The sequence below is a fragment of the Aethalodelphis obliquidens genome, unplaced genomic scaffold (genome assembly GCF_003676395.1).
Source record: "Aethalodelphis obliquidens isolate GAN/ISIS:26980383/991018 unplaced genomic scaffold, ASM367639v1 scaffold1, whole genome shotgun sequence".
NCBI lineage: Eukaryota > Metazoa > Chordata > Mammalia > Artiodactyla > Delphinidae > Aethalodelphis > Aethalodelphis obliquidens.
In genome coordinates, this window is record NW_020837945.1 from 105,012,691 (window position 1) to 105,028,601 (window position 15,911).

At 39.1% G+C, this 15,911-nt stretch overlaps 1 protein-coding gene across 1 annotated transcript in view; it reads right to left on the bottom strand.

Moving 5' to 3' along the window:
• The window catches only part of IQCJ (IQ motif containing J), a 213,505-nt gene that overhangs the window by 87,131 nt on the left and 110,463 nt on the right, over positions 1-15,911 (bottom strand). The window lies entirely within an intron of this gene.

Below are 15,911 nucleotides of genomic sequence, written 5' to 3' on the forward strand. Positions count from 1 at the left end.
CAAAAGTTCAGCCCTTACTGGATCAACCTTTACTGTAGCATTATTTCCATCTAGACTATCCTACTACGCTGTCAACTCTTGATGGATAATGTAACTGTGGTCATTTTAATGATGTCCACAAATTCTGTGATACTCTTCTCCTTCAAAAGGTGGAACTAATTCCCCCCACCTTAAGAATGGGCTGGATATTGTGACTTGCTTCTAATAAATGGAATATGACATAACTAACAGTGTGTGTCTTCAACGACTAGGTCTTAAAATGTTTATGGTCTCCCCTAGTTTTCTCTCTTAGAACACTTACTCTAGGGGAAGCTATTTACCATTTTGTAAGGACAATCAAGCAGCTCTAGGGAGAAGCCCACATGGTGATGAACAAAGGCTTCCTGCTAAAAGTCAGCAAGGAACTGAGGCTCCTGTGAACAGCCATAGGAATGAGCCATCTTGGAAGTGTACTCTCCAGACCTGGACAAGCCTTTGGATGACTGCAGCCCCAACCAACATCTTGACAGCAACCTTGTCAGAGATGCTGAACCAGAACCATTTAACTAAGCCATTCCTGAATTCCTGAACCTGAGAAGCTATGAAATAATAAATATTTGTGGTTTTGAGCTGCTGGTTTGGGGGTAATTTGTTATGCAGCAATAGATTACTAATACAATGACTGTCCAACAACCACAGGTTTTGTGAATGACATTTAAGATCCTTTCCAAATTTCTTCTAGTGTTCTCTCCTTTACTATAGACATTGAAAAGCTGAAAACCTTACTTCTGAAATGTCCTTGTAGCTAGGGTTCCAAATGTGATTTAGATTCCACCAATCAGAATCAAAGCGACTTGCATTTGAGATGACTATGGACATTTCAGGTAGATTTCTCAGTGAGCCATGAGATCTGGAGACTGAAGTTCAAGTGAGAGTTCAGAGACAAAGAGGTAGATTCAGACATCAGAACATAGGTGGACGTTAACACCATGTGAGTCGGAAGAGACCTTCAAGATGGCAGAGGAGTGAGACATGGAGATCACCTTCCTCCCCACGAATACATCAGAAATACATCTACATGTGGAACCCCTACAGAACACCTACTGAACGTTGGCAGAAGACCTCAGACTTCCAAAGAGGCAAGAAACTCCCCACGTACCTAGGTAGAGCAAAAGAAAAAAGAAAAAACAGAGACAAAAGAATAGGGAAGGGACCTGTACCAGTGGGAGGGAGCTGTGAAGGAGGAAAAGTTTCCACCCACTAGGAAGCCCTTTCGCGGGCGGAGACTGCGGGGGGCGGAGGGAGGAGCTTCGGAGCCGCGGAGGAGAGCACAGCAACAGGGGTGCGGAGGGCAAAGCGGAGAGATTCCCGCACAGAGGATCGGTGCCGAACGGCACTCACCAGCCCGAGAGGCTCGTCTGCTCACCCGCCGGGGCGGGCAGGGCTGGGAGCTGAGGCTCGGGCTTCGGAGCTTAGATCCCAGAGAGAGGACTGGGGTTGGTTGTGTGAACACAGCCTGATGGGGGCTAGTGCACCATAGCTAGTCAAGAGGGAGTTGGGGAAAAAGTTGGGACCAGCCTAACAGGCAAGAGACCATTGTTTCGGGGTGCGCGAGGAGAGGGGATTCAGAACACTGCCTAAACGAGCTCCAGAGAAGGGCGCAAGCCATGGCTATCAGCATGGACACCAGGGACGGGCATGAAACACTAAGGCTGCTACTGCAGCCACCAAGAAGCCCGTGCGCAAGCACAGGTCACTGTCCACACCTCACCTTCCGGGAGCCTGTGCAGCCTGCCACTGCCAGGGTTCCGTGACCCAGGAACAACTTCCCCGGGGAGAACACACGGCATGCATCAGCCTGTTGCAACGTCATGCTGGTCTCTGCCACCGCAGGCTCGCCCCGCATTCCGTACCCCTCCCTCCACCCCCTGGCCTGAGTGAGCCAGAGCCCCCGAATCAGCTGCTCCTTTAACCCCATCCTGTCTGAGCAAAGAAGAGATGCCCTCAGGCAACCTACACGCAGAGGCGGGGCCAAATCCAAAGCTTAGCCCCAGAAGCAGTGCGAACAAATAAGAGAAAGCCGTGTGGCTGACAGGGTCTTGGTGCTCCAGCCGGGTGTCAGGCCTGAGCCTCTGAGGTGGAAAAGCCAAGTTCAAGACATTGGTCCACCACAGACCTCCGGCTCCATGTAATATTAAATGGCGAAAGCTCTCCCAGAGATCTACAGCTCAACACTAAGACCCAGCTCCACCCAATGAACAGCAAGCTACAGTGCTGGACACCCTATGCCATACAACTAGCAAGACAGGAATGCAACCCCACCTATTAGCAGAGAGGCTGCCTAAAATCATAATAAGGCCACAGACACTCCAAAACACAACACCGGACATGGTCCTGCCCACCAGAAAGACAATATCCAGCCTCATCCACCAGAACACAGGCACTAGTACCCTCCACCAGGAAGCCTACAAAACCCACTGAAACAACTTTAGCCACTGGGGGCAGACACTAAAAGCAATGGGAACTACAAAACTGCAGCCTGCAAAAAGGAGATCCCAAACACAGTAAGTTAAGCAAGATGAGAAGACAGAAAAACACACAGCAGATGAAGGAGCAAGGTAAAAACCCACCAGACCAAACAAATGAAGAGGAAATAGGCAGTCTACCTGAAAAGAATTCAGAGTAATGATAGTAAAGATGATCCAAAATCTTGGAAATACAATGTAAAAAATAAAAGAAACATTTAATAAGGGCCAAGAAGAACTAAAGAGCAAATAAACAATGATGAACAACACAATAAATGAAATTAAAAATTCTCTAGAAGGAATCAATAGCAGAATAACTGAGGCAGAAAAACGGATAAGTTACCTGGAGGAAAAAATAGTGGAAATAACTGCCACAGAGCAGAAAAAAGAATGAAAAGAATTGAGGACAGTCTCAGAGACCTCTGGGACAACATTAAATGCACCAACATTCGAATTATAGGGGTCTCAGAAGAAGAAGAGGAAAAGAAAGGGACTGAAAAAAATATTTGAAGAGAATATAGTTGAAAACTTCCCTAATATGGGAAAGGAAATAGTTAATCAAGTCCAGGAAGAACAGAGAGTCCCATACAGGAAAAATCCAAGGAGGAACATGCCAAGACACATATTAATCAAACTATCAAAAATTAAGTACAAAGAAAGCATATTAAAAGCAGCAAGGGGCTTCCCTAGTGGCGCAGTGGTTGAGAGTCCACCTGCCGATGCAGGGGACACGGGTTTGTGTCCCGGTCCGGAAGATCCCACATGCCGCGGAGTGGCTAGGCCCGTGAGCCATGGCTGCTGAGCCTGCGTGTCTGGAGCCTGTGCTCCGCAACAGGAGAGATCACAACAGTGAGAGGTCCACTTACCGCAAAAAAAAAAAAAAGCAGCAAAGGAAAAACAAAAAAATAACATACAAGGGAATCCCCATAAGATTAACAGCTGATCATTCAGCAGAAACTCTGCAAGCCAGAAGGGACTGGCAGGACATATTTAAAGTGTTGAAAGGGAAAAACCTACCACCAACATTACTCTACCCAGCAAGGATCTCATTCAGATTTGACAGAGAAATTAAAACCTTCACAGACAGGCAAAAGCTAAGAGAATTCAGCACCACCACACCATCTTTACAACAGATGCTAAAGGAAGTTCTCTAGGCATGAAACACAAGAGAAGGAAAAGACCTATAAAAACAAATGCAAACAATTAAGAAAATGGTAATAGGAACATAAATATCGATAACTACCTTAAATGTAAATGGATTAAATGCTCCAACCAAAAGACACAGACTGGCTGAATGTATACAAAAACAAGACCTGTATATATGCTGTCTACAAGAGACCCACTTCAGACCTAGGGACACATACAGACTGAAAGTGAGGGGTTGGAAAAAGATATTCCATGCAAACGGAAATCAAAAGAAAGCTGGAGTAGCAATTCTCATATCAGACAAAATAGAATATAAAGACTGTTACAAGAGACAAAGAAGGACACTACATAATTATCAAGAGATCAATCCAAGAAGAAGATATAACAATTATAAATATTTACGCACCCAACACAGGAGCACCTTAATACATAAGGCAAATGTTAACGGCCATAAAAGGGGAAAACAACAGTAACACAATCATGGTAGGGGACTTTAACACCCCACTTTCACTAATGGACAGATCATCCAAAATGAAAATAAATAAGGAAACACAAGCTTTAAATGATACATTAAACAAGATGGACTTAATTGATATTTATAGGACATTCCATCCAAAAACAACAGAATACACTTTCTTCTCAAGTGCTCATGAACATTCTCCTGGATAGATCATATCTTGGGTCACAAGTCAAGCCTTGGTAAATTTAAGAAAATTGAAATCGTATTAAGTGTCTTTTCCAACCACAATGCTGTGAGACTAGATATCAATTATAGGAAAAAATCTGTAAAAAATACAAACACACTGAGGCTAAACAATACACTACTTAATAACCAAGAGATCACTGAAGAAATCAAAGAGGAAATCAAAAAGTACCTAGAGACAAATGACAATTAAGTCACGATGACCCAAAACCTAGGGGATGTAGCAAAAGCAGTTCTAAGAGGGAAGTTTATGGCAATACAATGCTACCTTAAGAAACAAGAAACAACTCAAATAAACAAACTAACCTTACACCTAAAGCAATTAGAGGAAGAAGAATAAAAAAAACCCAAAGTTAGCAGAAGGAAATAAATGATAAAGATCAGATCAGAAATAAATGAAAAAGAAATGAAGGAAACAATAGCAAAGATTAATAAAATTAAAAGCTGGTTCTTTGAGAAGATAAACAAAATTGATAAACCATTAGCCACACTCATCAAGAAAAAAAGGGAGAAGACTCAAATCAATAGAATTAGAAATGAAAAAGGAGAAGTGACACTGCAGAAATACAAAGGATCATGAGAGATTGCTACAAGTCACTCTATGCCAATAAAATGGGCAATCTGGAAGAAATGGACAAATTCTTAGGAAGGTATAACCTTCCAAGACTGAACCAGGAAGAAACAGAAAACATAAACAGACCAATCACAAATAATGAAATTGAAACTGTGATTAAAAATCTTCCAACAAACAAAAGCCCAGGGCCCGATGGCTTCACAGGCAAATTCTATCAAACATTTAGAGAACAGCTAACACCTATCCTTCTCAACCTCTTCCAAAATATAGTAGAGGGAGGAACACTCCCAAACTCATTCTACGAGGCCACCATCACCCTGATACCAAAACCAGACAAGGATGTCACAAAGAAAGAAAACTACAGGCCAATATCACTGATGAACATAGATGCAATAATCCTCAACAAAATACTAGCAAACAGAATCCAACAGCACATTAAAAGGATCACAGACAATGATCAATTGGGGTTTATTCCAGGAATGCAAGGATTCTTCAATATACGCAAATCAATCAATGTGATAAACCACATTAACAAATTGAAGGACAAAAACCATGTGATTGTCTCAATAGATGCAGAAAAATTCGGCAAAATTCAACACCCGTTTATGATAAAAACCCTCCAGAAAGCAGGCATAGAGGGAACTTACTTCAACATAATAAAGGTCATATCAGCCAACATCGTTCTCAGTGGTGAAAAACTGAAACCATTTCCTCTAAAATCAGTAACAAGACAAGGCTGTCCACTCTCACCACTATTATTCAACATAGTTTTGGAAGTTTTAGCCACAGCATTCAGGGAAGAAAAGGAAATAAAAGGAATCCAAATCGGAAAGAAGAAGTAAAGCTGTCACTGTTTGCAGATGACATGATACTATACATAGAGAATCTAAAGATGCTGCCAGAAAACTGCTAGAAGTAATCAATGAATTTGGTAAAGTTGCAGGATACAAAATTAATGCACAGAAATCTCTTGCATTCCTATACAGTAATGATGAAAAATCTGAAAGATAAATTAAGGAAACACTCCCATTTACCACTGTAACAGAAAGAATAAAATATCTAGGAATAAACCTGCCTAAGGAGACATAAGACCTATATGCAGAAAACTATAAGACGTTGATGAAAGAAATTAAACATGATACAAACTAATGGAGAGATATACCAGGTTCTTGGATTGGAAGAACATTGTGAAAATGACTATACTACCCAAAGCAATCTACAGATTCAATGCAATCCCTATCAAACTACCAATGGCATTTATCACAGAACTAGAACAAAAAATTTCACAATTTGTATGGAAACACAAAAGACCCCAAATAGCCAAAGCAATCCTGAGAAAGAAAAATGGAGCTGGAGGAATCAGGCTCCCTAACTTCAGACTATACTACAAAGCTACAGTAATTACGACTGTATGGTACTGGCACAAAAAGAGAAATATAGATCAATGGAACAGGATAGAGAGCCCAGAGATAAACCCACGCACATATGGTCACCTTATCTTTGACAAAGGAGGCAAGAATATACAATGGGGAAAAAACAGCCTCTTCAATAACTGGTGCTGGGAAAACTGGACAGCTACATGCAGAAGAATGAAATTAGAACACTGCCTAATACCATACACAAAAATAAACTCAAAATGGATTAAAAACCTAAATGTAAGGCCAGACACTATCAAACTCTTCGAGGAAAACATAGGCAGAACACTCTATGACATAAATCACAGCAAGATCCTTTTTGACCCACCTCCTAGAGAAATGGAAATATAAAGAAAAGAAACAAATGGGACCTAATGAAACTTAAAAGCTTTTGCACAGCAAAGGAAACCATAAACAAGACAACCCTCAGTATGGGAGAAAATATTTGTAAATGAATCAAGTGACAAGGATTAATCTCCAAAATTTAGAAGCAGCTCATGCATCTCAATAACAAAAAGACAAACAACCGAATCCAAAAATGGGCAGAAGACCTAAATAGACATTTCAGGAAAGAAGATATACAGATTGCCAACAAACACATGAAAGGATGCTCAACATCACTAATCATTAGAGAAATGCAAATCAAAACTACAATGAGGTATCACCTCACACCAGTCAGAATGGCCATCACTAAAAAATCTACAAACAATAAATGCTGGAGAGGGTGCGGAGAAAAGGGAACACTCCTGCACTGCTGGTAGGAATGTGAATTGGTAGCGCCACTATGGAGAACAGTATGGAGGTTCCTTAAAAAACTACAAATAGAACTACCATATGACCCAGCAATCCCACTACTGGGCATATACCCTGAGAAAACCGTAATTCAAAAAGAGTCATGTACCACAATATTCATTGCAGCTGTATTTACGATAGCCAGGACATGGAAGCAACCTAAGTGTCCATCGACAGATGAATAGATAAAGAAGATGTGGCACATATATACAATGGAATATTACTCAGCCATAAAAAGAAACAAAATTGAGTTATTTGTAGTGAGGTGGATGGACCTAGAGCCTGTCATACACAGTGAAGTAAGTCAGAAAGAGAGAAACAAATACCATATGCTAACATATATATATGGAAACCAAAAAAGAAAAAAGTTCTGAAGAACCTAGGGGCAGGACAGTAATAAAGACGCAGGCGTAGAGAATGGACTTGAGGACACAGGGAAGGGCAAGGGTAAGCTGGGACGAATTGAGAGAGTGTCATGGACATATATACCTTACTAAATGTAAAACAGATAGTAGAAAGCAGCCACATAGCACAGGGAGATCAGCTTGGTGCTTTGTGACCACCTAGAGGGGTGGGGTACGGAGGGTCAGAGGGAGACGCAAGAGGGAGGAGATATGGGGATGTATGTATATGTATATCTGATTCACTTTGTTATACAGCAGAAACTAACACACCATTGTAAAGCAATTATACTCCAATAAAGATGTTAAAAAACAAACAAACAAACAAAAAACATGTGAGTCAGTAAGACCTCCTGCCCAGGGAGAATGTTAGAGGGAAGAGAACCACAGACCAAGGACAGGACACTGAGAAACACCAGTGTTTAAGGGACAGGGAGGCAGAGAGGCATGTGAAATTGCTGAGAAGGATCCAAATGAGGCAGGAAAGGCAGCAGGACAGAGTGGTGTCATGAAAGCCAAGGAGACAGGAAATCTCAAGAAGGAAAGGTGAGAAGACAGTAAGATGAGGACTGAAACGTGTCCACCGGACTTAGTCGTGGTTTCTGTTGCCTAAGAAGGTTCCATGGAGATGCTGGATTTAAGTGGGTGGAAAATTAAATGGAGGTTGAGGAATGAGAGACCACTCTTGAAGAAGCTTAGCTATGAAGGAAAGAGGAGAGGACAGTATTGATAGATATGTAGGTCTTGATGCAGGATAACTATCTTTTCATCGAGGCATTTCATTGATGTGAGAAAATGCTTGGGCCACAGTGCTAAGCGAAAAGCAGCAGGTTACAGAGCTGTACATACAACCTGATGAAGAAATCATGTAAATGAAAAACATAACTAGAAAAAAGACTGGAAGAAAATGCATCCAAATGTTATAATGTGTTAATGTGGCTATATCTGGTGGTGGGGGGGTTATGAGTGGTTTTTATTTACTCCTTTTGCCATTTTTTTATCTTCCACGTTTTCTCCTAACTTTTTACAGAAATTTTTAAACAAAGAAAAGTTAAAGGATAGGATAATGTATACCCACATACGCTTCATTTGGAACCTATATTTACTAATTGTTAACATGTTCCACAGTTTTCTTCTCTCTCTCTCTCCTTCCCTCTCTCCATCCATCCGTTTATCCATCTATCTGTCTAGCTAACCATTCATCCATCTACTCTACTTTACTTGTCTTTAATAGTGGTCTATATAATGTATAATATTACATATACAAATATATGTTGAAGTTTTTTGTTGAATTACTTTTCAGTGGCAGACATCATGCCACTTTGCTTTTAAGTTCTTCTAAGAAAAAGGACGATCTGAGGAAGATAATTTTTAAAATCATACTAATTATACTATGTGTGTATGTGTTCACACAATCACTAGGATTGTGTGTGTGTCTGTGTGTGAGAGAGTGAGAGAGAGAGAGAGAGAGGCTGACTCTAGGAGAGAGGAATAGCTCTGAGTTTTGACCCATGGGTCAAGAATGGATTTCAAATAAAACTCCAAGAGCCAGAATTTGCATGTGCTGTTCTCTGCTGATAATACAGAATCAGTGTTTCTATTTAAGCATATTTATAGACTACAGATAAACATCCTGTCTGCCACAATAGCCCTACCTTTCCTTCCAAACCCACCTCAGGTGCCACATCCTCCAGGAAGCCTCTTCTGCCTTTAGCCCCTTCAGCCAGCTAGAGTTTTGCTTCTTCTCACATCTCAAAACACATTTGTTCATCCTCCTCTTACAGCTCCCATCACATCTGCCAGGAGTTGCTATTTCTCTGCTTTCTTAAGTGTTTCTCAGGCTCCCTTGTACACTTTAACCTACTTGAGTATAAAAGCTCTGTCTTGCTCACAAAGTCACGGCTAAGGTAGATCTAGATCGGAATCCCGGCTCTTCCACTTTTTAATTGAACATGTTATTTAACCTCTAAGCCTCAGTCCCTCATTCAAAATTTTCTCATAAGGTTGTTGTAGAAGTAAAGAAAAGATTAAAGTTGATCTTTATTAAATACTTAATAAGTGGTAGCTAGTTTATAGCTATTATCACAGTCTCTCTTCATAGAGGTATACAATAAATACTTGCTTAATTATACTAACTCATTAGTAGCTGATACTGGTCAGATATCTCACAACTCCCCCTCCACCTCCCACACACCTATAGTCGATATTTCAATCCAAGCAGAAAAAATATGACAATTTTAAGAAAAGGCATGGATTCCAGTGAGAATCTATATGAGGGCTTTTCCATTTCCCCTTAAATAACTGCATCTGTTAAGTCTCGCTTACATTGGTAAGATCAGGATTGCTACAAGCCCACCAACCAGTTACCAGTTTGTTAGATTCCTTGAAAAGTCTTTGAAAGCAGGAAGAATCACGGTAAATGTAAAACTACCAGGATCACTACAGGTGGAAGCAGAGGCCTCTGTGGGAACATCTGACCATGTAAAAACAGTTCAGAACCAATGCTGCAGAACAACCTCTTAGATGCAGAAGACCAGGTAGCTACCTGCCTTCCATTTGAACTTAAATCAAGTGACACAAAGGCAATTGTTATAGAATATTTGGATTAAAGAAGGAAAGTAACACAATTCCTTCATTTAACACCAGTTTTGCATAACTTGTATTCATGGACATTGTGCTAGAGACAGTTGTGGGCACTGTGGGATCTGTCACCTGTCCTCCAGAATACTACTTAAAATAAAACAATGTTACTGCCTCTTAAACCCAAATCCAGCGCAATTAGTGATGAGGTGTCATGAGAGAGGGAAAAGTATGCTGGGCTAGGGATCAGAAAACTCAAACTTGAGAATTGATTCCATACCTTTCCTGTCGGGTGACTTGCATAACTTACAAGTTGGACTCTTGTTTCCTTCTACAACTGAGATAATAATAATGTCCTTTACTACTGCACAGAGCTGTTTGGAGGATTAAAGAGTTCAATAGCTATTAAGTGCTATGCAAATGTAGGGGTTATTCTCTACTTGAATGTCTTACAGGCCTGCTCCCTTCCATCTGGGCAGAATAAAGTGAAAAGGTGAGACAGTCTACAACATAGGGGTGCAACATGAGGGGCAGATTAAGAAAAATGGAATGGGTATAAAGCACACATGGTTATAACCTTCAGCCACATAGAGGGTGTTACACTCCGGAGTAATAATGCTTTTCTCGCTCTCTGAATATTCACTTGTGCCAGCACTCCTGCTGCGTTCCCACAAGGAATGATCCTTCTGGCTGATTGCAGGATTGCAATGACTTCAGTCGTCAGAGTGAGTGGTTTCATTACTAGGTAACAAGTCATTCACCCAAGATTAAGTGGTTGTCAGTCAAGTTGAGGCTTGGATGGAGCCATCAGTCCCAGAGATGTGTGATATACCTTAGCATGTCCTAGTCCGTGATGGGTCCTTTTCCGACTGTTCCCACTAACCAACAGGAAGACACTCGTTTACTTCACGTCACCCACCTCGCCATGAATTTACTCTCAGGGTACTGACACCCCCAATACGAGGAGATAGAAATGAAGAAATGCTTCAAAAGCTGCTGCTGCTGCCTGGTGTTTCTTGTGAACAGCTTCCTTGAATTTGCTCTAAAGCACCAAACATGATTAGAACTGAATTTGTTTCACTTTGGAGGAGAGCAAATTATAAAAGTGTTATATGCCTGCTTATATCTCACAAAAAACACTGCTTCTTGCAGTTAGCAGCTATGTCTTACTCACCATCTAACCCCGAACAAAGTACAGCGCCCAACACAGGCTAACCAGTCAATATGCACTTACCACATTGAATTAAATGGAAGCAATATTGGTTTCCAGGTCAAACTTCATTACTTGTATGAACTGGTACTGTATCATCTTTATATTCTCTTTCCTTTGCACCTCTTTTGGTTCTAGTATTTAATAATTACACAATACACGTTCTTCTTAGTAACATGGATAGTAAAAGTCCTTCTGTTTCTGTGTGTACAGCCCTATGAGTTTGGCAAATGCCTACAATTGTGCAACTACCTCAAAAAATTCTCCTGTGCTTCTTCATAGTCATTGCCTCCCCGCCACCTCTAGTTCCTGACAATCCCTGCCTTGTGCGAACTTGAGTTTTTGTTCATTTTGGTAAATACCTAGGAGTGGGATTGCTGAGTCATGTAGTAAATATGTGTTTAACTTTGTAAGGAGCTGCCACACTGTTTTCCAGAGTCACTGTGCCCGTTTCCATTTCCACCAGCAGTGTAGGAGAGCCCCAGTTGCTCCACATCCTTGCCACCACTTGGTATTGTCAGTGGTTGTTTTTCATCAGGCATTCTAATAGCATGTGGTGATGCAGTAAATTGCTATATGTGAATTATTGAACAGGCGGAGGAAAGAAGAGGATACATCCAGATTCCTCCATAGTGTAGGAATTTTGTGATAATTAAACCAATGAAGACCATTCAGAAGGAGCCCCACTGATATGGGTTATTGAACACTTACATTGCTAAACTATTAATTCCTCGGCCTGAAGGAAGAAACTTGGGTGTACAGTTTCTAACCAAAAGCTTCCCCACTGTTTTCTGTTTAACGGTAGAAGTGTTTCTGTCACTAACACGATTTTCAAGACCCACATCCACTTTCCAGGAAGTAACAAACAAACAGAGCTTTAATGAAATACCCAATGGTGTTTCCAGGAAATTTTCAAAGCTGAAATTGCTTTCTGATATTCTCCTGGCTACAAGCTTGAATCTTATATATTTTATCATCAACACTTTGTACAATGCTGTGCACACCACAGGAGATTATTCAGTTGAAATAAATTTTGCCTTTCCTCTAGAACTGCATTGGCCAACAAGGTACACCCCTAGCCACATGTGGCTACAGAGCACTTCAAATGTGTCTAGTGCCATATTTTAAAACTGTAAGCTAAAACAGCGTATGAAAGAAAAAATGTAAACTATCTCATTAATCTTATATATTTTTAGAAATTTATTTATCTATTTTTGGCTGCATTGGGTCTTCGCTGCTGCACGCGGGCTTTCTCTAGTTGTGGCGAGTGGCAGCTATTCTTGGTTGCAGTGTGCAGGCTTCTCATTGCGGTGGCTTCTCTTGTCACGGAGCATGGGCTCTAGGCACATGGGCTTCAGTAGTTGTGGCTCGCAGGCTCTAGAGTGCAGGCTCAGTAGTTGTGGCGCATGGGCTTAGTTGCTCCACAGCATATGGGATCTTCCTAGACCAGGGCTTGAACCCATGTCCCCTGCATTGGCAGGCAGATTCTTAACCACTGTGCCACCAGGGAAGTCCCTCATTAATCTTGTATTTATTTTATGTTGAAATGATAGCATTTTTGGACATATTTGGGTTAAATAAAATATATTACTAAAATTAATTTTGCCTATTTTAATTTTTTAATATAGTTATTAGGAAATTTTAAATTACATATGTAATTACATATACACTTTGCATTATATTTCTTTTAGCCAACACTACTCTAGAATGTAGGACTATTGCTAAAAAGAGTTAAATTTGAGTCACGTCTAAAAAAATCTATGGGGCATTTCAAAATCTAGTGTTACTTTTAAATAAAAAAATATATATACACCATTATTAAGTGTAGTAAGATAAGTTAGAGATTTACTAATTAAATGTTAGATATTTTTAAACTCATTCATTCTATATCAATATTCTAAAGTGGACATATCAATTGTTAAAGGAAAAGTATTTTTTAAAAATAGACAATAAAAATCAAAACAGTAAAAATAAAAATAATTAAAAATTTAAAATAGAAAAATTAAAGACAACTTCAGCTCTTTAAAAGATATACAAAGAAATAAAAAGGCAATTAAAAAACTGGGAGAAAATATTTGCAAAATACATATCTAAAACTGTTATTAAGAATATATAAAGAATTCCTACAATTAAATATTAAGAAGTCAAGTAATTTGATCAAAAATGGGCAAAAAATCTGAATAGAACTTTACCAAAGACATTACAAAAAGTGCAAACCAGTATGTGAAAAGATGCTCAACATCATTAGTCATTAGAGAAATGCACAACTACACTTAAAAGACTAAACTTAAGAAAATTGATGATTTCAATTGTTGATGAAGATGTAGAGCACCTGGAACTCATATGTTGATGCTGGAATGTAAAATGGTACAGCCACTTTGGAAAAACAGTTTGGCAGTTTCTTACACAGTTAAACATCTACTTACCATACAACTCAGAAATTCTAATCCTAGAATTAACAGAGTCCACACAAAGACTTGTAGGTGAACAGTAGCTCTATTTATAATAGCCCCAATCTGGAAACAACCCAAATTTCCAACAATGTGCCATCAATATGTAGAATATCCATAAGGAATATTATTCAGCAATAAAAGGAAACGCACTGCTGATGAAACTTAGCAGGACCCTGTGGGGCTCTCCTGGGTACAAAAGCCCTTCTTGTGTCCTCATTTGTTGTTTGTAGGGAAAAGGCTTCAGCCTCCTAGACCTTCCCTGAGTTCCAAAGGGCAGATTCAAGTAGTTACTAATTAGGGAAGTAAGGGAATGCAGAAACAAAGAAGGAGCAGTCAGGAAATAATAGTGCATCGATAAAGTAGAGTCCTAGTTCCTCCTCAAGGGATATACATAACAATATTTCTTTGAGTTCTTCTACAGGGACTAAGGCTCCCATCCAAGAGGAAGATGGTAACTTCAGGTGGAGCACAAGATTCCTGGAGCCCTGCCCTGCTACCTCACCATCAACTGATCAGAAGAAAGTCACACACCCTGCAGCCTTCATCCCAAATTTTGCCTTTAAAAACTCTTCCCTGAAAACCATGGGGGAGTTCGGGTCTTTTGAGCACAAACCACCTGTTCTCCTTGCTTGGCCCTTACAATAAACCCTTCTCTGCTCTGACTTTGGCCTCACTGTGCAGGCACATGAACTTGAATTATGCACTGATAACATGCAACAAATTAGATAAATCTCATATGCATTATGCTAAGCAAAATTCTAGAAAAAGAAAAATTAATGATTGAAAGCAGACCAGTGGTGGTTAGGGGCTGCTGTGGGAAAATGGATTTATCAAAAAGAGGCAGGAAGGAACTTCTGGGATGAGAGAAATGTTTTCTATCTTAATTGCAGTGGACTGTATACATTTGTCAAAACTCATTGAATTGTAAATTAAAATTAGCAAATTTTATTGTATACAAACTACACCTCAATAAAGTTGATTTAAAAAGTAAAATTAGCAATAAAATTAGCAATGGCAATGTGAATAAATGGAAATTTTCATACACTGCTGGTGGAGAGGCATATGAATTGGTGCCACAACTTGGTAGCAACTTAGCACTATCTAGAAAAGTTGGTGATGAACCCAGCTCAGGATACAGCTATTCTACTTTGAGAATCTTCTTTTGAGAGATTTCCAAACATGTACATCATGAGATATGTACAAAAATGTGTGCTCTTTATGCATCAACATACTTTTTAAAAAAGCATGGCTAAGATTTAAAAAAGGGACACTGCAAAACAGCACAACATACTATTTTTGTAATTTTTGAGAAATATCAAACAATATTAAATATTATCATGGATACATTATTGTGTAATTTATGTGCAAAAATATGGATTAAGTATGGATAAGTAATATAACCCACAACTTTAGGGTAGAGGTCAGCCTTTATAAGGCAGGAGAAACACAGGATAAATAAACCATGCACTTTAATCATATATTAAACATACATTTTAAGCATCTATAATAATTATTACTCTAAAAATGATCTGAAATATTTATAATAAAGTTTTAGTATGTTTTTCTGGGGTGGAAATAATAGGTGTTTGTTCTAATCTCTGTGCTTATGTGTACATTGGAAATATTTACTTTTTTTAGGTAAAGAATAATTTTTAAAGCTATCTTTAACCACAAAGCATCAGTAAAAACTATAACCAAATGTGACTTTCCACTCAAGAAAGATAAATATTTGAACAATCAGAAAATTATTTTGTTGTTAAAAATCTTTAAAGAGATTAAAGATAGCAACCATAAAACAAGACCTGGAGCTTATGAAATAACAATAAAAGAATATAAAACTAGAACTGGAAGATTTTTTTTAAAGGAAAAATTAGAAATTTTATAAATGAAAAATAAGGTCAATGAAATTTTAAAAACTCAGTAGACGAGTAAATTGAAAACGAAATGCAATGAAATAATGAATGAATTAGAAGTTAAGGAAGTTGAGGAAATTTCAGATAATACAGAAAAGAAATATAAAGAGATGAAAATTATGAAAAAATTAAGATATATGGAGGATTTATTGAAAAGTTTCAACATATATCTAATAGGACTTTCAGAAGAAGATAATTGCTAAGCAGTTTCCAGAATTAG